This window comes from Danio rerio, chromosome 15 (genome assembly GCF_052040795.2).
Source record: "Danio rerio strain M-AB ecotype USA chromosome 15, GRCz13ab, whole genome shotgun sequence".
Lineage (NCBI taxonomy): Eukaryota > Metazoa > Chordata > Actinopteri > Cypriniformes > Danionidae > Danio > Danio rerio.
Genome location: NC_141035.1, coordinates 43,297,445 through 43,324,404, shown reverse-complemented (window position 1 = coordinate 43,324,404; position 26,960 = coordinate 43,297,445). Strand labels below are relative to the sequence as shown.

General features: G+C 37.6%; 1 long non-coding RNA gene across 32 annotated transcripts in view; it reads right to left on the bottom strand.

Moving 5' to 3' along the window:
• LOC141377911 (uncharacterized) overlaps positions 1–26,960 on the bottom strand; it is a 345,648-nt gene that overhangs the window by 146,350 nt on the left and 172,338 nt on the right. For 29 of the 32 annotated variants that reach the window (XR_015509852.1, XR_015509859.1, XR_015509864.1 and 26 more), the window contains exon 1: positions 16,994–17,200. The exons of the other annotated variants lie outside the window; for them this stretch is intronic. This is a non-coding gene — a long non-coding RNA (uncharacterized LOC141377911). Of the gene's footprint in view, positions 1–16,993; positions 17,201–26,960 lie in introns of those variants that run through there. 32 annotated transcript variants of the gene reach the window in all.

The window sequence follows — 26,960 nt, the reverse complement described above, 5'->3', positions numbered from 1 at the left end:
GTTCTACATTTTCTTTGAAATAAATGAGAAAGTATGTAATTATAGTTGATTACATAATATATTACAGGATTGGAGCACTTTAATTACTCATGGAAGGTGTTACTAAAGGTCGGTGCACAGTGCAACTTCTGATGGTCTGAAAATTGTGTATTCACGCACACGTTTATGTTAAAAATCATGATTTTATGACCAAATTCTGAAGCAATCTCATGAAATTCCACACCAGAAGGATGAACAGAGAAAAATATTGGTTTCAGAGTTACTCTCTCTCTCTCTCTCTCTTGCATATGCAATGATATCAAGCCATCATAACGATATAATGTGGCAATAAGATCATAACTGTATTGTGTATTTACACTGTGGCCATGTTCATCAAAACACAAAAACAACATTAACATTATAGCAAACACTGTAAAAAGGCCTTCCCCAGCCACTGGACTTTTCTGACAGGGTATTCGAGTGTCACTGAGTGTCAGATGTGAAAGTATGTTGTGGGACAACCATATAGGAGTTATCATTATGGATTATATATAGCAAAATTTAGCGGTTTTTATTTTAGCGTTTTTTTTTTTTTTTTTTTTAAAGCATGACGGTAAAACATGAATGCGGTTATAAATATATTAAAACATATGCTTGGTTGTTGTAAAAATACATAATAATGACAAAAAACACTAATGTGTGCATCACCGGGAGCAGCTATGCTACTGTTGTAGATGGTGTATTCTGGGAAATTTTCTTATTCAAGTATGGTCCTGAAAAATCTCAGCTTTGAGGGGTATCAAGCCTTTCCCCTTAGCCCTACGCCTTCAAGCTAAAGAGAATTGGGACACCAATGTTTCAATTCTCTTTAGCTTGAAGATTGCTGAGATAAAGCTGAGAAAGAGAAAACTGAGATTTTTAAGGACCACACTTGAATAAGAATATGGTAAGGGGTAGGTAAGGAGAGAAGTACACTTGGTGAGGAGTAGTTATGGGATTGGGCCTTAGTAAAGCGTAAAGTCATGTATCATTTTAATCATTGCATTAGTCTGAATGTAAATCCCCTCGTCAGGCACCGCTGGACCAGAGTGAGTGAGTGGACCAAAGCGCATCAAACAAAAAGTATTCAAATAAGAAAAGTAGAAAATGTATTAATATTGTTGTATATATTACACACATCTGATGCTGAATTTGCACCAGCTTTCCAGTCACCGTGTTCAGGGCATTTTTTTACACGTATCTATTTAGCTGAGAGAACAGAACCAACCCCATGACATCCTTGCACTAAAAGCTATAGAAAAACATGTAATTTCCTTCAAAATGCTTTTATTTATCGAGTTTATGAATTTTCGTTAAAGTGGAAACCTATGTCCAAAATAATGAAAACTTGACTGAGTGCTTCCCTTCCACTTCTAAACATGTCAGCTTTTCCAGAGCAGGCTTACTTGTCATTTCTTTAATCCTCTTTCAACATGGTGCCCATGAGTTGCTGCCCATTATTAGTCACAAACAGTCAGGCTGATTTAGACATTTGGGGAACCTAAAGCCCAGCCATAAGGGCCAATAGTCCTAATTTGCACCATTTGTATATTTATTTATTTAGCTGTAAAAAAATTTAGCACTAAATCTTCTTTTTTTTATTTAGTTTTTTATTAATAAATAAACTACTTTGTTTTAATAACTAAATCTTCATTTAATTTGACTGCTGGACTGCTCCTTGATTAGTGGTGGGGGACAAATTCCTTACCGACTTAATAATTACATTAAAGGTATAATTAATAGACCCTTACAGATGGAAAGCTGTTATATAATTCATACTTCTAGGTATTTATAACATTCGCTAGGTCCCTAAAAGGCTGCTTGCCATGCTTATTGGTTAAATGCGCCCCTGCGTACAGTCAAGTATATATAAAAGTCTAACTCATCTGCGCATGAAAACACTTACAGTGGCTTGTTTTTCCTTCTTGATGCATAGCTTTGACCCTCTGGACAGCAGAGGCGTGTGGTTGAATTTGTTGAGGAATGGCATGATGACATGATCGTGTGGCGTGTGTGTGTCTGACGGATGACAGCACTTCATATCTCCACATGATTCTCTACTTGGTCCTCATTTTGGCGGTACGCGTTTCCCTACAGACCAAGCGTGATAGAGAGAGTGTGCAAGGAAAGTGGAGAGCGAACAAGATTAGCAGTGATCCGTGACGTTTGTGCAGAGGTGGATGTTGTAGGTGTGTTATTGTGTTTGCCTCAACCTAACAAGCGGCTTAGAAATCGCCCATTTATGCAAATAATTCAAAAGCAACAAACTTTTTGACGGGAAAGGCTCCCAGGACTGTCAACAGTGCATAATTAGCGGCGTGACGATGTGAGGGAGAGGGAGAGCGTTTAATGAGTAAAGTGCAGACGGCTGACAGCGTCCTACTCATTTCAAATAAAACCACAGCATATGTGCACATATACTGTTAAAGATATTCAGCTTTAAATAAAATGTGAAGATTTAGTTTTTATTCAAAAACTAGGTGTGTGCACGTACAAAAATATTACATTATTGTTGTTACACAGGTGCCATATTTACTGGAAACAGATCATGTTGAGGGAGCAATGAATGAATGAATAAATGAATGAATGAAAAGTTCAGATGCAATCTAAAGTTCCATCTAAAATTTTCTTTAAAATTAGCTTTTTTCAGCCTTTTGTGTTTATGTTGTTTTACTTTAAATGAATTGGAAAAACTATTCATTGCCAAAAAAAATATTACTTTAAAATTAAAATAAAATTAAGTAAAGATCTTTATCTTATTGGTGTTAGTGAGACCAGCAGGGGACGCTCAACCTGCGGTCTGTGTGGCCCTAATGCCTCAGTATACTGAAGGGGACTTTGTCCTGTCAGTGAGTGCCATCTTATAGATGAGATGTTAAACTGAGGTCCTGACTCTCTGTGGTCATTAAAAATCCCAGGATTGAAAAAGATTAGGGGTTAACCCCAACATCCTGGCCAATTTTGCAAACTATCTTTAATTTTTTAAATTTCTGGTAATTAATTTTATAAGGTTAACATGAACCATAACTAAGTGCTTAGCCGGAAACAAAAGTGCTGTTTAAAAATGATTACAAACTTAATTTGCATTCTTCAAGGTCTTTTTTTCCCTCTATACCTGTTGTGTCCAGTTGTTTTGTAAATAAATGCTCTGAATTGACTATTTTTATTTGAAATTTGAACCGTAGAGAAAATTACAAACAAACAAACAAACCCATAAATAATAAACCCAGGGAAACTTCTAAATGTGCCCCAGTCTCTTAATATTAATCATTTTAATTATTCAGACCTTGAAGAATGCAAATCAAGATTACATTCATTTTTAAATAGCACAGTTGCGATTTTTCTTATATAGTAGATTAAAAGGAAAAATAAATTAATCAAACAGCAAATCAATAAATAAATAAATATATAAATAAACAAACAAATACATACATAATTAAAATTATTAACATTAAGAGAGCAGTGCTTTAGCCTATATGGTTTGCATTCTTTAATGTCTGAAAACCTGGCATTTTTTTCTCTACCTATTTTGTCCAGTTGTTTCATAAATAAAAGCTTTAAATTATTTTTATTTGAAATTTGAACAGTAGTTTGTAGTTTTAAAAAAAAGAGTTAATTTTACTCAAACACATACAGTACAAACAAATATAGAATATTTAAACAAAATTAAAAACAACTAAATGTGCCCTGGTTAATTATTAATGTAGCCTTAATAATTTTAATTGTATTTTTTTATTTATGCCTTTTTACATTAATTTATGTATTTATGTGTTGATTTGTTTATTTATTTGTTTGTTGATTTTGATTAAATGCACGTTTTCTTTTAATCTATTATACAAAATAAAACACAACTGTGCTATTTAAAAAAATAAATATATTTTTTACTATTATAAACTTGAAAGGTCTAAAACCTGGCAACCTATTTTGACCAGTTGTTTCATAAATAAATGCTCTTATGTTTGAAATTTTAAGACTAGTTTGTAGATAAAAAAAAGTTAATTTCACTCAAACACATAAATAGTAAACCCAGAGAAACTTCCAAACGTGCCCTGGTCTCTTAATATTTATTAATTAATGTATTTATTTATTTATTAATTTATTTATTAATTTATTTATTTATTAAATAATTAAATTATTTATTTATTTATTTATTTAATGCAGTTTGATTAAATCTTCTTTGTATTGTCTTTTAATCTACTACACAAAAAACAACTGTGCTATTAAAACATTTATATATTTGTTTGCATTCTTCAAGGTCTGAAAACCTGGCAACCTTTTTCCCCTCTTTATTTTGTCCAGTTGTTTCATAAATGAATGATCTAAAATGACTCTTTTTGTTTGTAGATTAAAAAGAAGAGTTATTTTTTCACTTAAACACACACACATAAACAATAAATCCAGAAAAACTGCTAAATGTGCAGTGCGGTCTCTTAATACTTGTCAAGAGCTGTATATGCTTGTGTGTGTGTGAGTGTTTAGACGTGTAGGTACTACGGTATGTAGGTCTTTGAGAGATGGAGTATAAATGATTAGTCTGCTAGCATTAGCTGGATGGACAGCGCTAACACTGAGGGCCTGAGGGCACTTCAGTCTTCAGTGCCACACTAGCGCTCATATCAACACTCTTCAGCATTATTCACACTGGTGTATCAGCACATCTCACACAGATGACTGTGTCTGAAGGACTGCAGCACATTCACACACTCTCGCCGCACTGCTGTCAGCACGGCCATTATTCATGCTGTTAGATTCTGGAAAAATAACTATGAACAAAATCAACAAAGGCTCACTGGAAATACATAAATCAGACTACAATTTTGTGAAACTGCAAAAACAAACTTAAACATACCTTTGACTGCAATTTGTAGGTAAAATTGACTTTATTTATGGGCAGAATAAGGCCAACAATTGTTCCTTTTCACATTGATGATATTTAAAGGGACATATAACTGACAGATTTAGTCATTTAGCAGAAGCTTTTGTCCAAAATGACTTACAACTGAGGAGGTAATCAACGATTCAACAATAAGAGGCAATATTTTTATTATTATTATAACCTTTATTTTACCAGGAAAGACACATTGAGATTAAAAATTGATTTTACAAGAGCGTCCTGGCCAAGATTAGGCAGTACACAAGTCACATGAGTCCAACAGACAACAAACAAACAAAAAAAATTTAAAGTTAACATGAATCACACTGACAACTATTCAAAACATCTACAAACCTGTGTTTCAACTTCTAAAACTTTTTCTAGTCTTTTTAAAAGCATGTAGTGAAATCAAGTCTTTGAACTGCAACTGTGTTTGCAGATAATTCCAAGCAAAAGGTGCTGCGTACTTAAAAGCCTTTTTTCCCCATCTCAGTCCGCACTTTAGGGACAGAGAGTAAATAAATATCCTGTGAGCGAAAACCATAGTTAAGAACAGGCTTTTTACAAATATAATTCTGGAGATATGATGGGAGTAAACCCAGTAATACAGTAATACACATCAAAGAATCAAAGTAACTTGTTTGTGCTCAGATAACTTAGTGCTAGAGTAGGAGGTTTTTTTTTTTTTTTGAGAGAGAAAGAGAAAGTGCTTCTATAGGTGGTTTTATTCATCTGGTTCAGGTGGTCTCTAAAGAGATGGGTTTTAGTTGTTGTTTGAAGGAAATATCCACAATCACTGTAAGAATGGGACAAGGTTATAATAGTTTTGGATTTTTCATTAGTTTTAGTTTCTATTTCGTTTTGACTTTTTGTTTTCAAATTAAGTTCATTTAGTTTTTAGAGGTAGATCTACTAGTTTTTATTAGTTTCTATATTTTGAAATAGCTTAATTTTGGTTTAGTTTTTATTAGTTTCAGTATTAGTTTTAGTTTTTTTTTTCTAAATGAGGATATTTGTTAGGTGCAAGATTTAAAATCATCAGAATAAATATTGTATAATAAAAACTCATTTACCACTACCATCCTTAAATTCAAATACAACAGCCCACAATATAGCAGCCCTAAGGACAATATGTGTGCAAGGCTGCTTCTGAGGTTAGATACACAGTAGTGATGAAAAGAAAAAAAAAACTCTTGTTTTTATTTTTATTTCACTTGATGACAATTATTTTAAATTTTAGTTTTCGTTTTTTGTTAGTTTTCGTTAACTATAATAACCTTGGAATGGGAAGATGATTCCACCAGTAAGCAACATTGAATGAAAAGCTTTCGGAAAGAGACTAATAGTGTGATGGCACCACAAGACAGTGCATACTCCCTGACCAAGGGAGTACTGAATTTTTTTTTTTTACTGAATTATTTAAAGATTATTAAACATTGACAACACTTTAAAGTAAAATATGTAATTTGCTAAAATGAACACTAATATACTGCTATAATGTGTATCAAATATACGTTTTTATTTAATATCTACAAACGCATTTTTACTATAAATTGAAGACCTAAAATGACCTAAAATGCATTACGTGTACATATTCAATACACCCAAGCCCACTTTTTCATAAATGTATTGAGTGTTTGAGTGATCTCCTGCTGTAATACAAACCCTCACATCCACTATGTTCAGTTCATTCAAGATAATTGACTATTACTAAATTATTAAAATCAACTGAAGGCTGTAGATCAGGGGTGTCAAACTCAATTCCTGTAGGGCCGCAACCCTGCAGGGTTTAGTTCAAGTCCTGTTTCAACACAGTATCCTAAATACAAGTAAGTAAGTATTCAAGCCAAAAGCACTCATTTAGTTTGATTGGGTGTGTTTAATCAGGGTTGGAACTAAACTGTACAGAGCTGTGGCCCTCCTGGAACTGAATCTGACATCTGTGCTGTAGACACTTGTGCTGTAGACTTGTGCTTTTCATGTCTGGTGTCTAAACTGTGGGACAGCCTTCCTACAGTTTGGGAGGCTGACACACTGTCAGTTTAAATCTAGATTAAAGACATCTCTTTGCACAAGCACACACATAACATACAAAAACATAACTTTGAAATACAAATCCTCTAAATAATGGACTGCATCAATCAGGGCAACCGGAGCAGGGAACACTTCCCAAAAAGATACAATAAACCTAAAGGCATCTACACTCATGTTGGTCTGTCTGTTTTTCCTTATCCTGAAGTTCACATAATCTTGGATCCAGCCTGTATCCAGCAGATGATTGAGTAAAGTGTGCAAGATTAAATCCTGCAAAGATCCCAGTTATAGATGAATCTCTGCATTGATCAGTTCGGGTTTAGTAATAGTTCACTTTAGTCTAATAGTAACAAAGTTTGTCAAATATGATAAGTATTTATTTTAGCAAAAGAAAATATATTTTAAAAATATTCAAAAAAAATAATAATCGAATATAAAATACAAAAAAATTCAGTATATTTTGGACAGAATTCAGTGTAAAATGTAAGACATTACTTATAAGGCTCGTTTTCTCTGACTGGTACAGTACGGTACGGTTCGGGTCAGTACGCGTCACCTTTATCAGGCTTGTGTTTCCACTACCAAGGGTACCCTTTTGGTGGGCGTGATGTATGACAAAGTTTCAGTCGACGTCATGCTCGCTAGAGAAAATGTCTACAGTAAAGCTGCACAGGTCGCTCACATATCATATGAAAAGCACTTCTCACAAAACAGATGCTTTACACACATAAATACTTCTGTTTAAATGTTTATTTCCAACTTTTCTATGAACAGGAGTTGATTATAACTGCAGATCAATGACAGTGCGAAATGGCCTACTGTAACGTCTGTAATTATATAAAAAAAATAAAAAAATAAACATATATGAACACATACAGACACTTACAGTCTCCGATATGTTACCAACTACGAAAAAACTACACACATAATACATTCCGTCCTTAATTAGGTTCGAAACAACACAAAGTATAGCCTACAGTCTGTGCAAACCTATCATCTGTGTCTGTAATCTTCAAATGGCGTATCTCTGTAAACCTATAGCATTCAGCTGCGCGTCTAGCTCCGCCTTTTGGTACCCTTTCTTGTGTTTGGGACCCTTTTAAAGGGTGCCGAAAAAGTGGTACGGTACGGTTTGGTTCGGTACGCCTTTTGACAGTGGAAACGGCCATAAACAGCATGATGAACGCTGTGATGAATTTGCTTCAGAATGAAGATATATGGGGGTAAACCGGATATTTACCTACCTAGTGAAACTAAAACATTTAGTAATGGGTACTTTTTACTTAAGTACATTTTTGAGGCCATACTTCTTTACTTTTGCTTGAGTACAACATTGTAATCAGTATTTCAACAGAGTGGTTTTAAACATGAGTATCTGTACTTCTTCTTGAGTTAAGGATTTGTGTACTTTTGCCATCTCTGCCTGGATGGGATGACCACATGGGAAAGCTAGGTTGCTGTCGGAAGTGGTGTTAGTGAGACCAGCAGGGGGCACTCAACCTGTGGTCCATGTGGGTCCTAATGCCCCAGTAAAGTGAAGCGGACTTTATACTGCTCAGTGATGAGACGTTAAACTGTGGTCGCTAAAAATGGCCTCCTAACCATCCCCATATCATACTTGGCTTTATCACTGTTTGTTCTCCATCAATCAGCTGGTGTGTGGTGTGCGGTCTGGCATAACATGGCTGCCGTCGCATCATCCAAGTGGATGCTGCACACTGGTGGTGGATGAGGAGATTCCCTACAAAAATTTGAAAAACGCGTCCAGAAAAGCGCTATATAAAAGTAAGAAATTATTAAGTTTTGTAAGAGTGAATTCAATTCTCAAGGCAGTTCTACAAATAATTCAACTCACTTCAATGCACTGTAAAAATTAATTTAGTAAAATGTAAAAAAAAAAAAAACGGCAGCTGTGGTCGCCAGTATTTCACCGTTAAAAATACGCTACAATCCGTAAAAGTAATTTCTAATTTTTAAAGTAATCTACCGTATTTCTTTCATTTTTAGAGGTAAAATGCTTGTATTTTGAATTACCAACATCTACACATCTTTTGTTAAAAAGAAAGACACGTTTATACAGTCATATATACAGTCATATGCAGTTGAGAAATAGGAGAAAGTTACAAAATGAATCGATGCTCATCACAAACAACTTTTCTCACAAGCAGAAAAGAGTATCAACATATAGAAGGTGCTCAGTGTCATTCACACCGCTACTAAATACCAGTATGGTAACACGCATAAAATTAAAGTCATGACATAAACATTATCAATATTAAATGTAATATAAATATATTAGTGATGTGGAAACGACTAAAAAGATCCAAAGTAATGTCAACAAAAAGCATTAAAAGTGATGCCATGCAGGTAATTATTGGAAAGTCAATTTACAGTTATTCGCCGTATATATACCTTTTTCTTAGAGCGCAAAATTACCCATTATGCTTTGCATGTATGTGCAAGGAGAATGCTAAGAACTTCCGGTCGACAGCTGATGCGTATAAACAGTCACATTTGGACAGCTTTGAAACGGTGGTTTTAATGGTTTGTACCCGCTTTTAGCATGTTTGAACTAATACTGTTGTCGATCAGCGCCACCTCCTGGACTGAATATTTTAAAAATGCCATCTAATAGGATGGAAAACAACTGCTGTGAGGCATTTTCCCCTCGTTGCCACACAGCATCTTCCGCTGTTTAAATGAAACCTCGTCATCGCTAAAGCCAACAGTTTCTCTTTCTTACAAAAACATAACCAACCCAAACACATGTAATTCACCAAAATGTTTAACACACACACATAGCCTACTGTACTGTCACACTAACACACTGATGTATTAACGTGAAAATAAAGTAACATTTTGAAAATGACAGAAAAACACAAACTGTGGTAAATACTACACACTAAATGAAACCTAAACAGCTCACGATTAGAATCAACAGCAAATCAGCCAGCAGAGTATCAATAACTTTTATTGGTCATTTTTGTAAATTGCATGATTTGCATACCTGTTCAGTTTCATGCCAGTAATTAGGTTTGCTTTATAATGCAGTGAAGTATTGCGTGTGTGTGTTTGAGTGTGTGTGTGTGTGTGTGTTGAAGAGCCGCTGAGCTAACAGCTGACAGGCCGGGGACACGCACACACACACTCTATTTCTGGCGGCAAACACGTGAACGAGGTTTCTCTCTCTCGCGTGAACCACATCCACATCTGACAGATTATAATGGCTTTAACACACACTTTTCAAAGTTGTGTTTCACTAAAACACTCCGTAATCCACACAAAACGCTATTGAAACCCATTTTCAGAGCGCAAATTACCTATTTTGAACGCTGTAAATGGAAGTTTTAAGCATTTTACCGAAAGACGCTGGTCGCTATGGCGACCTCCATGCAGCTGCTAAGACAAAGGTCTATATTAAGGAAACATACTGTTAACCGGGTTGCAAAATTTTACTGTAGCATTTTTACAGTTTTTTACCGTTGAAATCACCGCTATTTTACAGTGTATGACTGTCGCGACTAGAGAATGTGATTCACTGTTATGGCAGCTCTTATCGACTATAACTAACCAAGTCAAGGGTGACAGTAAAATGTAAACATGAAAAATACGTATTTGCTAGATGACAAGTGCACAGCAGCATGTAGACAAGATAGAAAACAGCCAAGAGAGCTAAACAACAAACTGAAGCTAGCATTAAAAATGATCTTATTCGACAGTGAACGGCATAAATATTGCATTCAACTAGAAAAGCGTTTATGCGAATGCACCGCTGGTTAATGCGCGGCATCTAATCGAGTTTTGCATGAGCCACAGAACTGACGTTAGCATTAGCGACAGCACTGTGGAAGTTCATCAGTAATTCTTCTAGCAGATGCTAATCACATGTGCTGATCACGCGGCACTGGGACTCATTGTAAGCATTGCTCTCTCTCTCCTTTTTCTCTCTCTCTCTGTTTCCCCAATTAGCCCACAGCGCTGATGCTGAATCTACCTGACCTACTCCAGTCACTCTCTATTACAGGCTCTGTCCTCAACAAAACTTATGCGCACAATCTCTCTCGCCGTCATATGCTGGCACACACACACACATTCAGTGTGTGTGAGGAAACACTCCTCCTGTCGTGCCGTGTTCCAGTCACAAAACCGCTGATGGAGAGAAGCACTAATTAGCACGACTGACACGGGGAGCGGGAAAGAAAGAAAGCCCTGAGTCGGTGTAACTGCAGGAAACTAACAACACCTCGCGCTTTGACCCCTGCGATTCTTTCTACCGCTTTTCCCTTAGTGTTCATGCGGTTTAATTACAGCCTACCTATTTATTGACCTATTCGTAGACCTAATTAAGTCCATAAATGTGACAACCTGGGCTCCCAGAGGAACGCAGTCTGTGATCTGAACATCAGCTATTTTTGGCTGAAGATACTGCTTGTGACAACAGTACCATTGTGGAAAAACTGCGTCAGGGCTGGTCAGGGCTTGATTTTGATTGGCTGATAAAACTCAAAGAAAGGTGTGCGGTTGTTTTTGTGGAAAAATTGGGGAAAGTTTGGGACAAAAGTACAATTTTTCATAACAAATAAATTCATAATTTATAAAAGATAATGTTTTAGACAGAAATATACACTGTAAAAAATGGCCGTGATTTCAACGGTAAAAAACTGTAAAAATGCTACAGTACAAATCTGTTACATGGTTAACTTTAATTTTACTTGATATATACGGCAAATAACCGTAAATTGACTTTCCCAGAATTCCCTGCACAGCACATCACTTTTTATGCATTTTGTTGACATTAATATAGATCTTTTTTGTTATTTCCCCATCAGTTATGTAAATTAGAGATTTATGTTACATCTAATGTTGATAAACAATGTTTATTTCATGACTTTAATGTTAAGCGTGTTATCATACTTGTTATGTACTTGTATGTACTTGTATGTTTAGTAGCTGTGTGAATGACACTGAGCACCTTCTATACGCTGATACTTTATTCTGCTTGTGGGAATAGTTAATTGTGATGAGCATTGGCTCATTGTGGAACTTCCTCATCACTACCTGCATGTGGGTGTGCTAATGTGTCTAACTGTGTAACAAAAGATGTGTAGATGTTGATCATTCAAAATAAAGACATATTACCTCTATAAAATTAATAAAATACAGTAATTTACCGTAAAAAAGAAAAATTACTTTTACGGTTTGTACCGTGTTTTTAACGGTAAAGTACTGGCAACCACAGCTGCCGTTTTTTTTACCGTAAATTTTACGGATTTTTTTATTACAGTGTATTTTTTGTTTTGTTAATAACTCATAACTAGGCCCACACGGAATCAGCGAGCACAGAATTCCAAAGAATTCTGCAGATTTTTAGCCCATCATTGATTCTGTTTATTAACTTGTGTAAATGTGTGTACATCTATATTTATTCAGTTTTTAAATGAATTTCAGTAATATTATAGACTAATGTGAAAATATTCATGTGATTTATTTACAATACAGTTGCAGTAATATTTTCTGTCCTTTAGTAGATGTATTATATGAGAGACTTGCTTTTGTTTACCAAATGAAGTGAATCTAATTGGATTTGCATTGTAAACATTCAATATAAGTTGAAAAAGTATTACTTTATATTTCATATATAAGGATTTTAGTTATAATACTAACAAAATTATTTCCCATCAATCCGCAGATTTTTTACAAACTGCGCATAAATAGAAAGTTCCAAAGTTCCAATGAAGCAATGAATTAAAAAAAAAACACAGTTCTGAGCAAGGAGACATTCATTAATTAACTAATAACATGATTCAAATTTCCATAAAACGTATTTGTAGTTTTTAACTGAGAACTTCAGTAAATTCTAAGTAAATTCACATTTTTGCAAAACCATCGACAGAGGCATGTTTCACAATAATCCTGAGAAGCTGGAAGCAAGTTTTGGGAATTACATTCTTGTTAAAATAAAGCTTCAGGTGATGCCACATAACAGCAAAGGTAGCATTGATCAATCAAGATTAACTGGCATTAGTTGGGTTTTCACAACTGCACTGGATTCCCACTTGGTGCACATTTCACAGTAACCAAAGGCAACCAATCATCATGCACTCTAGGCTAGGCTAAAGAACACAGAACCTGCTTTCAGGACTTGGATGCACATGTAGTGAATTCTGCTGCACTGACAGATTAATTAATTAATTAATGAGTTGTTTAGATGAAGTAAGGGGTGAAATGCACCAGCAGTGATGCCATTTAATCGCACATGTTGCCGATGTTTTGCATATGTGCTCGTCTGCATGCTGCTCATTTTTTCCAGTGAGCCTGGGAAACGTCTTTGTGACAATTGATTAGCGCTTGTACGAACCAGAATTTCAAACTCGTTCTGACAGCAGTCCTTGTACTAAAGCCAGTGGTGGAATGTTTTCACAGGTAATAATGTAAATCAAATTCAGTTTCCTGCAATTGTTCACTTCAGTTTCACTTCAAAAGACTTTTTTGTATTGTTTTTGTGAATACATTACAGCTTAAAATACTTTTTAAAGTGCTGTAATGAAGAATGAATACTCATCCACACCTCGGCTGGCTTAAATGAGTAATGTGTGTTCAACTATACCTTTATTATAGTAATCTGGCTATTGAATATGGAGTTACATTCTGGAATATATGAACCAAAACATTACACTAGCATTTTTTAACTTCTTGGGTTTGTGAATTTATAATATTAATAATGTTACAAACCCCTGATGTTAGTCTAGGGAATGGGGTTTGACATTTATGTGCAATAAAATAAATTTATATAAACAGTGAATGAAGAGCAAAAGACAACCAAAGTAGATACCAAAAATATGTGACTATTTACAATACCCAAATGTGAACAAAAACAACAAATAAATCAACAATAAAGAAAAAGTAAGTAAGGCAAAAATATACTATTTACAACATATACAACACTGAGACAAATACAAGGACGGGGAAAAACAAGAGAGCTGGCAAACGAGACGTGGGTGGCGCTAAAAACATGAAAAGAACAAAACGCAAACTAAATCCAACTCCCCAGAAGCATCTAACTAACTAAATATGTGAAAACAAAATAATAAACAGTCTTCTGAGTCCAATCTATCTGTCCTAAAAGTAACCTAATGTACTATCCAGAAGATTAGTCCTATGTGTTGCAAAATGTATGTCGTGACCTTCTTACCTGTCTGCTTCGTCCAAGCCTCGTAAACAACGTTAAACTGAGAAATGGAATGATATATGAACAACGGATGGATAACATGCACATAAAAACAGGCAACAACAAAAATACACAGTCAGACATTTTTTAAAGCATCACACGAACACAGAAACAAGCGGGAAAAGAAGAGAAGGGAAGGCATGGTGAGGGGTGTGGCACGCGCTTATATGACGGGTGGTCTTTGCTTATTGGACGTGACGTAACCAGGGAGGAAATTATTGACAGCGGTATTTACCAATGAACGGAGCCTAAGATTAATGAAAGCAGAAACGGGAGAACAGAGCGAGAGAGAGAGAGAAAAAAACTAACGGAGCACAAATAATACAAATACATAACTAATAATAATAATATTATTACTAATAATAATAATAATAATAATAATTCCTGGACACTCAAAGAACTTTACACATTGGAGGGAATCTCCTAATCCATTACCCGTGTGCAGCATCCACCTGGATGACGCGACAGCAGCCATATTGCTCCAGACCGCACACTACACAACAGCTGATTGGTGGAGAGGAGTAGAGAGCTCAGTCATAAAGTAAGATTATGTTGTTCATGTTCGTTGTCAATCATGCTGTTTTTCTTGTGTGTGTATCTGTTAGAGTTACATGTCAGAGTAGAGCTCATTAATAATCATGACCAATCCAAATATGGTCAATAAGGACTATTCTTTTTTTTCTTTTTTTACTTATTTAAGCCACATACCTACTATGTAGATATCAGAAAACAATTTAATTTACTTAACCAATGCAGCATTAATCACATTTAATATTATACTAATCACATTTATAAGTCAATCCACCAACAAATCTATAATTTAAGAAGAAATGCCAAATTGCATGTAATTAAAAATGAGATTCAATTTCAAACCGGAATGGACATTGTAAAAGCCTTATTAAAACAGAGCGCTGAAATCACATACAACCAGTTTAGTCACATTATGCTGTCAAAAAGTTGGTTATCTTGCAGCATGACTCATATGCGGTTTTATGGTTTTGATTGTTATTATTAAATTTCACTATTCGGTTTCACATCTTGACTAAGAACACACTCATCCCAAAATCTCTGCAACGCATGGCCTGTTGTGCCTCATGTCTTTAATTAAATGTCAACAGGATCACACTGTTTTTCTGGCTTAGTGATTTTAAACTAGAACAAGCAGCTTTCTGTCTCTGCGCTGTTCATTTGTGAGTGCGCCATGAATTCATAATGTCAGGAAAAGCATTGCAAAATCTGGTGTAAATCGTAACGCACTGGCCCGTGGCTAGTTTTCAGGTGTAATATCCTGTGGAAAGGGCAGAAATGTGATTTAAAAAATTCATATGAACCAGTGTTTTGTATTATTTATTTATTGTCCAGTGGGAAATGCAGTCGCGTACACACAAACAAACAGAAAATAATCAGGGGTGAACAGCAGAAGCCCTCATCTTATTACTAGCCACCCACAATGCATTATAACCAGGTGCTAAACGCACTCCAATACCGTACATTAAGTCATTATCATTCTTTCCAGCATAAACACACCTCCTTTATATGTAAATTAGCTTCATTACAGATCACACCTTGTTCACAAAACTCCAGCTGCAATTAACGTCGAGCCATTACCGCCCACAGAAAGCCGGTTCGTGTGCATTTTCTATTGATTATGGCAGGAGTAATTCATCAAATGCTGAAGAGCGACATGCAGACAGGCACATATGTGCAACACGTGCAACTAAATGCAGTCACCGCGGGTGCATTTCACCCCTACTTCATCTAAACAACTAATTAATCAATCTATTAGTCTCAAAGTGCGTATGCATGAGCACAGCGGAAATCATTGTGCATCTAAGACCTGATCCAACGTTCTATATTCTATAGCATAGCCTGGAGTGCATGATGATTGGTTGCCTTTGGTTACTGGGAAATGTGCACCAAATGGGACTCCAGTGCAGTAGTGAAAATTCAACTAATGTCAGTTAATCCGGATTGATCAATGCAAGTCTTGCTCTCATTTGGCATCACCTGAAGCTTTATTTTAACAAGGGTGCATTTCCCAAATGTATTGTTATCTGCTAGTCATGCTCACTGGAAAACATGCCCATGTAAAACTCCAAAACACACACACACACTGCAGTGTTTGGCTAGAATGAACACTTGAGACAATAACACATACACAACACACAGTCCTTTTCACACAAATTCTGATTACTATAGTAGATTATTGATTAATAATTGAATATGGTCACACTTTATTTCAAAGTACAATTCTCGCTCTTTACAAAATCTTAATTAGCAGTTTTAGCTCAATAAGTGAAGTTTCATAAACTAATTTCGAGAGGAGCACGTGATATGATTGTGCACCGCTGGCCACTCATCCGTAATCAGTAATAATCCAATCAGAATGATCCTAGCTTAGTATAAATGGATCACTTTCTCCCCATTGCACTATCTTCATTTTGGAAGAATGCTTCCCGCTACAAACGCTCCAGCATTTAAACTACGCTTCAGCATCATTCAACCTCCTGGCATGGAAGAACAAACAATCAACAACAACAACAACTTCTCCAACCAGAACCCCGCTCTCCCCTTAACTCCAGCAGCTGCCTCGCCAGCAATCGAGCCAGAATCCCCGCAAGAAGCCGGCATATCAACTCTTCCATCTTCTACTTCATCTGCCCTTCACTACACAAGCCACAACTTCGTCTAAACTTATGACGCCGGCGATTCAAGCCACCGGAGAGAAGCCGAACTCACAGATCACCTAACGTTAACGGTCCACTTTCGGTAACGTGCATGCTTTAAAGGGAAGTCTGGCGAGATCAGCGTGAATAGAACGCTTTAAATGAAGAACTCACCTCTCAGCCTCCCGCTGGTCAGCAGATCCATAACATTCTGACAGCTGAAATAGTTCGAAGGCAAATGACCAGGCAATCTAATCCATAAACATTATTCCATAACACCTTCATTCGTCGATATACATCCATGAAAAGGTGCACTGATATCCAAACCAGCTGCTGGTGAGAGTGGAGCCATACTTTCACGCATAAACATTGTAGCGATCTGATCTACAAAATGGCCGCCGGCATTTGCACTCTGAACTCTTGACCGTGACTCCAAGGAGCCAATAGCTTAAAGGGGAAGTATCACCATCCAATGAGCTTTCCAAAACTGGAGACGGTCCCGCCTTCTCTCCCGACAAATTCATGAATGGACTGCGTGCAGAGACTTTGATTCCGGCCAAATAATCATGTTGAGATTATAGACATGTTACTTATCATGGATGGAGTAAAGCCATGATAAACATTACATTCACTCAGTTCCTATAAGTGGCAACATCGTTTTTTAACTTTGATGTAGGCAGTTGATATATTTACATTTTATTAATAATTATATATACATATAAAAAAAAAAAATAAAAAAAAAAAATAAAAAATAAATAAATAAATAAAATTCTGAAATGAGTATTACCCAGCAAGTGATAGACAACCTACACATCAAGCAGTAACCCTTTTGTATCACGCCAATTGTGACTCTCAATACACCTGAATGTCAGTCATTTTATAATGACAGTAAGGAAACAATTTCCTGCTCGACTGCAACAAACAAGAGGACATTTCTGGCCATGGAGTAGCTTTTCATACTTATACTTTGTGTTAAGTACATTCGAGTTTTAAAAACTTTTATATCAGTAAGGGGTTTAAACTCCACTCCATCATCATCTCACCAGCTCTCCAAGAGGTTTCCTGGACTTCCAGCATAGAAACGCCCCATACGCTCAGTTCTCCTTCTAAATACCACCCTGCAGGAGGACAAATGCCCACTTCTACAACCCTGGCACATTGTGACATTAAGTATTGGAACATGCATTAACAAAGGCGCTTCCATTCACAATCATCCATACACTTATGAAGACTCCTCCCACGAATATCAGCCAATACAATTAATCATGTCTGCTGTACATGTGCCATGTTGCTAAGATTTCATTTCTAATTCTCTCTTGTTTTCCATTTTAGAGTTCAAGACTGCCAGCTCCTGAAACTGCCCTCATTCAACCCATCACACTCTTCATCCATCCCTAATGCATTTACACTCTTCGCAAAGATACTTCTGCCTATACAGCCCACACCCTTGATACCATATTCACATATACCACCACCCCCCCCCATTTACTCTTCATATCACTATTGACAATATTTAGCACTCATAACGCTCCAAAGCTGACTATCATTTGTACTTCCGCTATAGCAGAGTCGCTCCGCCGAGCCTCATTCTCCTTCTGCACCCCCCCCCCCTCTTCTTCCCATTTATAGATGACACAACCGCCCTGTCACACGATTCTGATTTAAGAGATGCTTATAGCAGTTCTTTGCTCCACAGGTATCCCCCAGATCAACTATCAGTCACTCTTACACAGGGTGTCTCCGGAGTATCAGAAGGTGTTGGGGGCTGATAAGTCAATATAGAGGAGTTTGAGGGCTTAAAGTATTAGAAAGTCTTAGATTCTTTTACAAGGTAATACATTTATTGTTAAACAAGGTATCATCGTATGCTAAAGTTTGACTATTCAAGCCGTGAATATCAGGATACTAGGTAGTTACGTAATCAGTAAAATTCTACTAAGGTTTGACAGCTTGCCGCTTGTTTACTGCAACACTATCAGTCTGCAGCTCTATAGGTGACAACCTGTCGAATCGGCTAGATTTTAATATACATGTGTCTGTATTCGAATGTTTAGTTGGATTCATTTGTTACATTTTAATATTTAGTAAATATTCCGTAAGATAAATCTCGCCAGCTATTTTGATTGAAAATGGTGATAAGGTCTTTAAATGTGTGGGAAAAGTATTAAAGGTGTTGAATTACTTCTCTTATTCCTGTAGACTATGTTTCAGAATATGAGCAGCCATCACAGAAGTACAAAGGGCAGCAACAAATCCAGATCCTAGAAAGGTGGTCACCTGATGCCTTCAAGACATGCGTCCTAGCCACTGGCCCCCCAAAGAAGCCCAGATGGCTCTTGTCAGCCATAATCCCACATCCTCTCAAGGGCGAGGGTGTGACCCAGCCACCTTCTTCTTTTTCTTCCTTCTAGCCTGAGTAACACTCAGTTTCCTCCCCCAGCCACATAGGTAATTGGAGTTTCATCCAAGCCCCCCGTCACCCCGCCACCCTGGCCGTTTCCGCTGGAGTCTTCACAGCCCCCTCCCATTTCCCGACTCCTGCCGGACCCCGCCCCCCCTAAAGCTCTGACTTCCGCAGAAGTGTTACCCCGAGCTACGACCCCCGCAGGGGTCGTCTCACCGTCCCTTCCAGGCCTTAGCAATCTTTATTTATATATATATATATATATATATATCTATATACACCTGTACATAGATATATATTTATAATAGCGCTGTCACTCCCCCGCTCCATCTCCTAACGGAGTGTTCCTCGAGCACCTAACTTATCCCGTCACCCTCTAACAGGAGTCTTCACTGTCCAAATCCCCTTTCCCAGACTCCTGCTAGAGTAGGCCAGCTTGCCCTGTTCCCCGGGCGCCGACCCCCGCAGGGGTCAGTCACTGCCCCCCCCAGGCCACTGAAACTCATTATATATGTATATCTATGGACTTTCGTTTATAGATATATATTTATATAGAGCGCTGTCACTCCCCGCTCCATCTCCAGTCGGAGTGTTCCACGAGCATCGACTCCAGCAAGAGTCTGGCCAAACTTGCCACTCACCCTCTAGCAGAAATCTCCACCGCCCAAATCACACTTCACGATTTCTGCTAGAGATGGCAAAATAAAAAATTGCTGCACCCAACTCCCGCAGCGCCCATTCTGACTCAGAAGTCTCCTGATCACCCCCTCCAGGCCTTAGATTATCCCATTATATATATATATATATTTATATACTCTCTCATATATACATATATATTTATATATAGCGCTGCCACTTCCCTGCTCTATCTCTGTTTGGAGTGTTCCTCGAGCATTTTTGACTATTAATGAGCCAACCCCGCCCACCCCTTATGGCCCCCCTTCACTAGTCTCCACCCAACCCCCTCCCCCGCTCTGGCTTCCACAGGAGCCAGTTTCAAACTTTGCTCCAACTGGAGCCCCCTACTCTTTCTTCATTCCTTAATTACTATATCCAGCAGCCGGATATAGTAAAAACTTTCTAGCTTTTTGGGGGAAATTCTTTGAAATACTCGGCTGCTGTCCCGAGCTAGAGGCATTTTTTGGGGAGCGATCGAGACCTACCTGATCTCGGTTCTCCTGATATGCTTCTAGACCGGGCGGGAGCCCTGGGCTCAAATATCTCCGAGCTCAGGGTTCTCTCCCGGGACAGCATGCCAAACCTGCTATGAGTGCCAAGCATATCTAAGTGGGAACTCTTGAAGTGAAGTTTCATAAACTAATTTCGAGAGGAGCACGTGATATGATTGTGCACCGCTGGCCACTCATCCGTAATCAGTAATAATCCAATCAGAATGATCCTAGCTTAGTATAAATGGATCACTTTCTCCCCATTGCACTATCTTCATTTTGGAAGAATCCCCCCTTCCACCCCATCTCCTCCTTTTTCTCCCCTTCTAAAGGGGGAGCGATCGAGACCTACCTGATCTCGGTTCTCCTGATATGCTTCTAGACCGGGCGGGAGCCCTGGGCTCAAATATCTCCGAGCTCAGGGTTCTCTCCCGGGACAGCATGCCAAACCTGCTATGAGTGCCAAGCATATCTAAGTGGGAACTCTTGAAAGTACTTATTTGCTTGTAGTTGGCTAGAATAAAAGCAGTTTCTTATATGTCTCAAATTATTTCCAAGGTCAATATTATTAGCCCTCATGAGAAATTATTCATTGTTGTCTAATGACTTGTCTAACCTAATTTGCCTAGTTAACCTCATTAATTAATTAATTCAGTAATTTTCTTTTGGTTTGGTCTTTATTTCAAAAGTCACCATAGAGGAATGAACCACCAACTATTCCAGCATATCTTTTATGCAGCGGATGCCCTGCCTGCTGCAACACAGTACTCGTAAACACCCATACACACTCATACACTACAACCCATGCCAACACGGGGAGAACATGCAAACTCCACACAGATTTGCCAACTGACACAGCTGGGACTTAAAGCAGCGACCTATTTGCTGTGAGGCGACAGTGCTAATTACTGAAACATCGTGCCAACTCCTAGTTAATCTAATAACCCCAAGTAAACCTTTAAACCTGGGATGCCCAAGCTCAGTCCTGGAGGGCTGATGTCCTGCATAGCTTAGTTCCAACTTCCTTTGACACACCACAATGTGTCTTCTTGCAGACGGGCACTGAAACACTGGGTTAAATTTACAGGCAGAGAACAATAGGGCTGACCAGATAACAAGCTTACAAGGGAAGGAAGACAATGAGTGTCCAAGGCAACTAACAAGGGTGACTGAGGAGACTGAAAGGGTAACCATAGTGATAAATAAGGGTTTCACAGAGAAACAAAGATTGATCACTGGAGGTGAACAGAAACAATAGTAACAACATTAAACTAACTCTAGGCATATAAAAATGAAAGTTGTAACCAGGGAAACCACTGTAGCTTTATTTTCCTACATAATGAGTTATACCTCACAGACAACACACACTGTAACAAACACTGTCATGTGCTACTACACGCAAACGCCTGATGTTTGAGGAAATAAATTATGTGAGTAACCATTGGAAACCATGTAATCAAATGACAGGCTTTGGCTTTTAAATGACTGCAACAAGCGTGATTGAAATCTGTGTATTCAATCTCATGATCTGTTGAAGCAATGATTCATTGTTTTTGTTTGCACATGAAGGAATTTATTCATTAAATGTGTTTCAATCATAATTTATTTGTATGCAATAAAAAATAATAATAAATAAATAAAAAAAACAGATTTTTCATGCACATCTTCCGTTTGTCTTAAGTTGGGTAGATTTTTTAGAATAGGCAATAATAAATGTTTTTAATCATAATGATTTTGGCCAATATACCAAAACGTCATTTTTGATTAGTAATATCCGTTGCTAATAACTTTATTTGTTCAACGTTAAATGGCACCTATGATGAAAATCAAAATTGTAAGCTGTTTGTTAGTTTCCACAGTCATATCGGAGTGACAGAAATCCAACAAGTCTCTTTATAAAATTTCCTGAGGTTAACATAGAACCGAAATCTCAAATGATTTTGAGACCCCCTGCAACGTGACATAGGAGTGTAGTTTTCTCTGCCCACCGAATTGATTGACAGGCGCCATGTTTCTATAATAACATGTATATTCATGTCCACAGAACATTTTGCAAAGAAACTGGGATTCAAATATTTGTTCCAACTCTCTGTGATTTTTTTTTGTTTAATAAGTTTAAAACAAAAAAAAAAACTTAAAAAAGTTTAAGTTTAATTATTAACTGATATAATCACCACTGCCATTTGATGTCAGTAATTGCTAAAATGTGTGCGTGTGTATGTGTGTGTACTGCAACTGGCATTGTCTTCATTTTAGAAGGGCTTGAATAAACTCCACCGCAAATACATCAAATAAACTTACTTCATATTTTGACTAATGAGTCGAAATGTATTTCAGCTTCATCCGAGTCTGTTTCTGTCACTGACTGCTGTTCATCTGACATAACGCATGATGAGAAGCAGACGTGGGAACAGTGGGCGTGGAGAAGCAGCTCATTTGCATTTAAAGCTACAGGCTACAAAAACAGCTACAATGTACTCAGATATCAAAAATGGGCAGATTCCGGAGGCTGTAATAAATGATCCGATGGGTATTTTGAGCTGAAACTTTACAGACAATTCTGAAGACACCAAAGTCGTATCTTATATCTTGTAAAAGGGTAAAATAGGTGCCATTTAAGGCCAATTGTCCCAATATTTTGATTATTTGAAGATTCATATTTGAAAGTAGTTGTTTCTCCAATATTGTCATATCCTGTCAATCCATACATCAATGGAAAGATTGTTTATTTAGCTTTCATCTTTAAATGCTATTTTAAAAAAATAACAGTGTTATGACTAGTTCTGAGGTCCAAGGTCACAAATATGTGGACAGAAATAGAGCTAATGACACTAGTCTATCTCTTTTCTTTTTTTAACTTGCTAATATCATTTACAGACACTTGAGTTGATTATTTCAGATTCATGTAAGAAGAACTCGGTTTTTATTTTAGGCGCATAATGCATCAGCTGATAACTAGCTGTAATTTGAAGAGCTAATGCATAATGTAAAAGGCCAGGGTTAAGAATCTCAGTTTTGAACATCCTGATTATAGCTTTTGAAATTAAATCACTGCTCAGAAATATAAAACTACGCTCAGAGATACATCTCGTGTGATCCGTTTCTCCGAATCTGAAGAACGCCCAGAGGAGACAGTTTGCTCTGAGGCTGCTCTTTCACAGCCCTTGAGACTTCAGAGTACTATACTTATGTTTCATTTATGCCTCCACTTTCTCTTCGTTCCTTTAAAGATTCAGTTAAAGTAACTACAAAATCAGGGTATGTTCGTGTGACAATGACACTCTCAAATAATAATAATTTAAACAATCCTCTACATTTTAGGACTAACAAATTACCGCATGGCTTAAATTAGGAAATAGCATTTCCAATTGGCCTGACATGCAGAATACAGAAAGAAATGCTATTTAGTAAAAGTCAAGTCAAAACTTTGCATTGCAGTTAATGCACTTTCGAAAGATACTTCCACTCAGACACAGCTTGCGTTTCCGCTTATACAAGAAAACAACTTGTTGCATTTGTTGCAACTCGTTTGGTTCACTCCACAAGCTTACGAGCTTACTCCGGAGTGCGCAGGCACACACACTTGACGCGCTTGCCGGAAACACAAGCATTTCTCATGCGAGATTGCCAACTGTGCAGACAAACATCCCAAATTAGAAAAGGTTGGTCAGTTAAATTATGCTACTGTAAGTAATTTTTATTCAGCAAGAATTCTCCAGTACTGATAGCAGAACCATTAATGTCAGAGCTTATCGATTCTTTGGTCTTTTATAATGTAACACCGATACTGATAAAGTACTGAGTTTTGGTACCCTTCCCTAATGGTGAGGGAAAGCGGTGGGGCTGCAGGAATGAGCTGAGGGTGTGACAGACGCAGAGCAACATTAAAACCAACTGCCAGCTAGCATTTCAGAAGTGTTATTGCAGAGCAACGCAAACAGCATGCAGAAGTATAAATGCAAGATTACATGCAAGGTGAGTGCCATGGGTCACAGTGATCACTGAACACAGAAGTATAAATCAGCCTTTAATAATAATAATAATAATAATAAATAAAATAAAAAAGAATAATAATAATTATACATTTATTTATATTGCACTTTTCTTAGGGTGCTTTCACACCTACACTTTTGTTTCGGAACCTGAACTTTTCGGAACACCTACACTTTTGTTTCTCATTTGCCCAGTTAGCGCGGTTCGTTTGGCATATGTGAACAGGGCAATCGCGCTCTGTTCCGCATCAAAGTAATCGCTCCGAGACTGCCTGAGTGAGGTGGTCTCGGCTCGATTGAAACGAACCCTGGAGCGGATCGATTGCAGTAAGAAAGCGATCCAATCCGAGCGTGGTTATATCACAGTGTTTTATGAATATGTAATAGGCATACGGCTATATGAAGAGAGAATTATGAGTAGGGCGGGAAGTTTCGCAAGTCTCTGGATGCCTGCAAAAGAGTGATGATCTCCCGGTAATCTCGCGTCTCCCTCCCGGTCCTCAAATAGGCATCGTCACGCACCCTTCTCACCCCTCCCCACCGCATCTCTCCTCAGACACGTCGCGTGCGCACCCTGTCAACCACCACCAAACCACCACCTCTCCTGACAGCTGAGCGGGACGCTGCAAAATTAACCCTGACACTCTGACCAATGTGAGGAGAGTTTAATCACACGTGACTTGTTTTAGCTCTTTTGGTCCGATTAGAAACTTTGCCGTGTGAAAGCGAACCGCTCCAAGAGCAAAGAGCAACAATGTAACAATTGTAATCTCTGTTTCGGAACAACTGAATCGATTCACAGGTGTGAGAGCACCCTTAGACTCAAAGCACTAACAATAGCATCAAAACACAGTGAAACATGAAATACACAAAAAAGTCAAATAAATAAATAAATAAAAAACAGATTAAAAGAAAGCCTCATAAGTTATAAGCAATAATAAAAATATTAGTTTGAAAAAAATGATTTTTTTTTTTTTAAAAACAATCCAGGGAACTTGCGTTCCTGATGTTTGTGGGAAGAGCATTCCTCAATTTAGGTGCAGGATAAGAGAATGCCCTACCTCCCATGGTGCTAATTTTGCAACAAGGCTGAAACAAGATGAGCCCCGAAGCGGAAGGTGGATTACAAGAAGGTAAGGAGGTAGATATAAGATCACATATATAATCAGGAGCAGAACCATGAACAGCTTTATAAGTTTAAATCAAGGTTTTAAAATCGATGCGTGACTTAACAGGCAACCAGTGTAACTGCTGGAGTACAGGAGTAATGTGAGAACGAGTTGATGTGCGAGTGAACACACGTGCGGCTGAGTTTTAAACATATTGTATAATCTTAAGTGAATTGGCTGGCAGACCCCCAATTAAAGAGTTACAAAAATCTAAACGAGACATAATAAAAGCATGGACAAGCCTTTCAGCATCTGGTGTAGAGAGAAAAGGATGGATGTGGGCAATGTTGCGCAAGTGATAAAATGTGTTTTTTGTTAACTGTTTAAAATGAGGTTTCAGGCTAAGCTGAGCATCATAAAGTACACCAAGATTTCGCACCAGCAAAGAAGAAGTTAAAAGTTAAAATCATCAACTGTTAAAGTGAGATTACCACATCTATTAACAGTACAGGGTGTGCCAATGAGTAAAATCTCAGTATTGGAGCTATTTAGGCTATACTCACATTACAATCGGGCCTGGGCACGCTTACGTCTTTGATGATGCGCTGGTGGTCAGAAGCGCTCTCGCTCAGCACAGTGGGGATTTCTTCAGTTATATCATTTGGCATGCAATGACACGCAGTCAGATATTTTGCCGAACAGATCTGCCATTTTGACACTCATAAACAACCATAAAGTCCTCGTGCTGCATGAATTAGGAGGTTTGCTGAAGTTGCGCAGCTGTCGTGCAGTGAGGGGTTTGCGTATTTAATAATCTTTGGAAGTTTGCGTTCACTGAACAGTAAGAATGATTGATAAATCTATGAATTTATGAAACAGTGCCTTAAAAAGTCACGTCTCGCTTTCAGTTTCGGGTTTTAGCACCAAAGTGAACCGCGCTCAGGCACACCTCTTCCAACCGAGCCCGATTCAGCGCACTCACATTTCTCAAACAATCCGGGAAAAGGGCCTGGGTACGGTACGGATAGCATAGTGTGAGTAGGCCATTAATTTAATTTAGTCCAGGCTTTAATCTCCACCAAGCAGGCTTTAAGTGTCGACAATGAGACAGATAGATTAGGAGATGTACTAATATAAATCTGTGTGTCGTCAGCATAGCAATAATAATTAATGCAATATTTTTGTAACATTTTTCTGAGAGGTAGCATATAAATTCTTAACAAAAGCGGCTTGAGTTCTGAACCCTGTGGCACACATTTAGTGGTGTTTATTATTTATATTTATGTATTTTGTACTGTCTGTATTTTCTCTGCACTGTCTGTATTTTGTACTGTCTGGAGCCAGCACCTAAGCTTTTCACTCATCATAGCACACGTGCTGCTGATGATGTGACAATAAAAGTGATTTGATTTGATAATCTCATATCCATATAGACAACTGTCTGGAATGTTCTATTTGCTCAAAAAT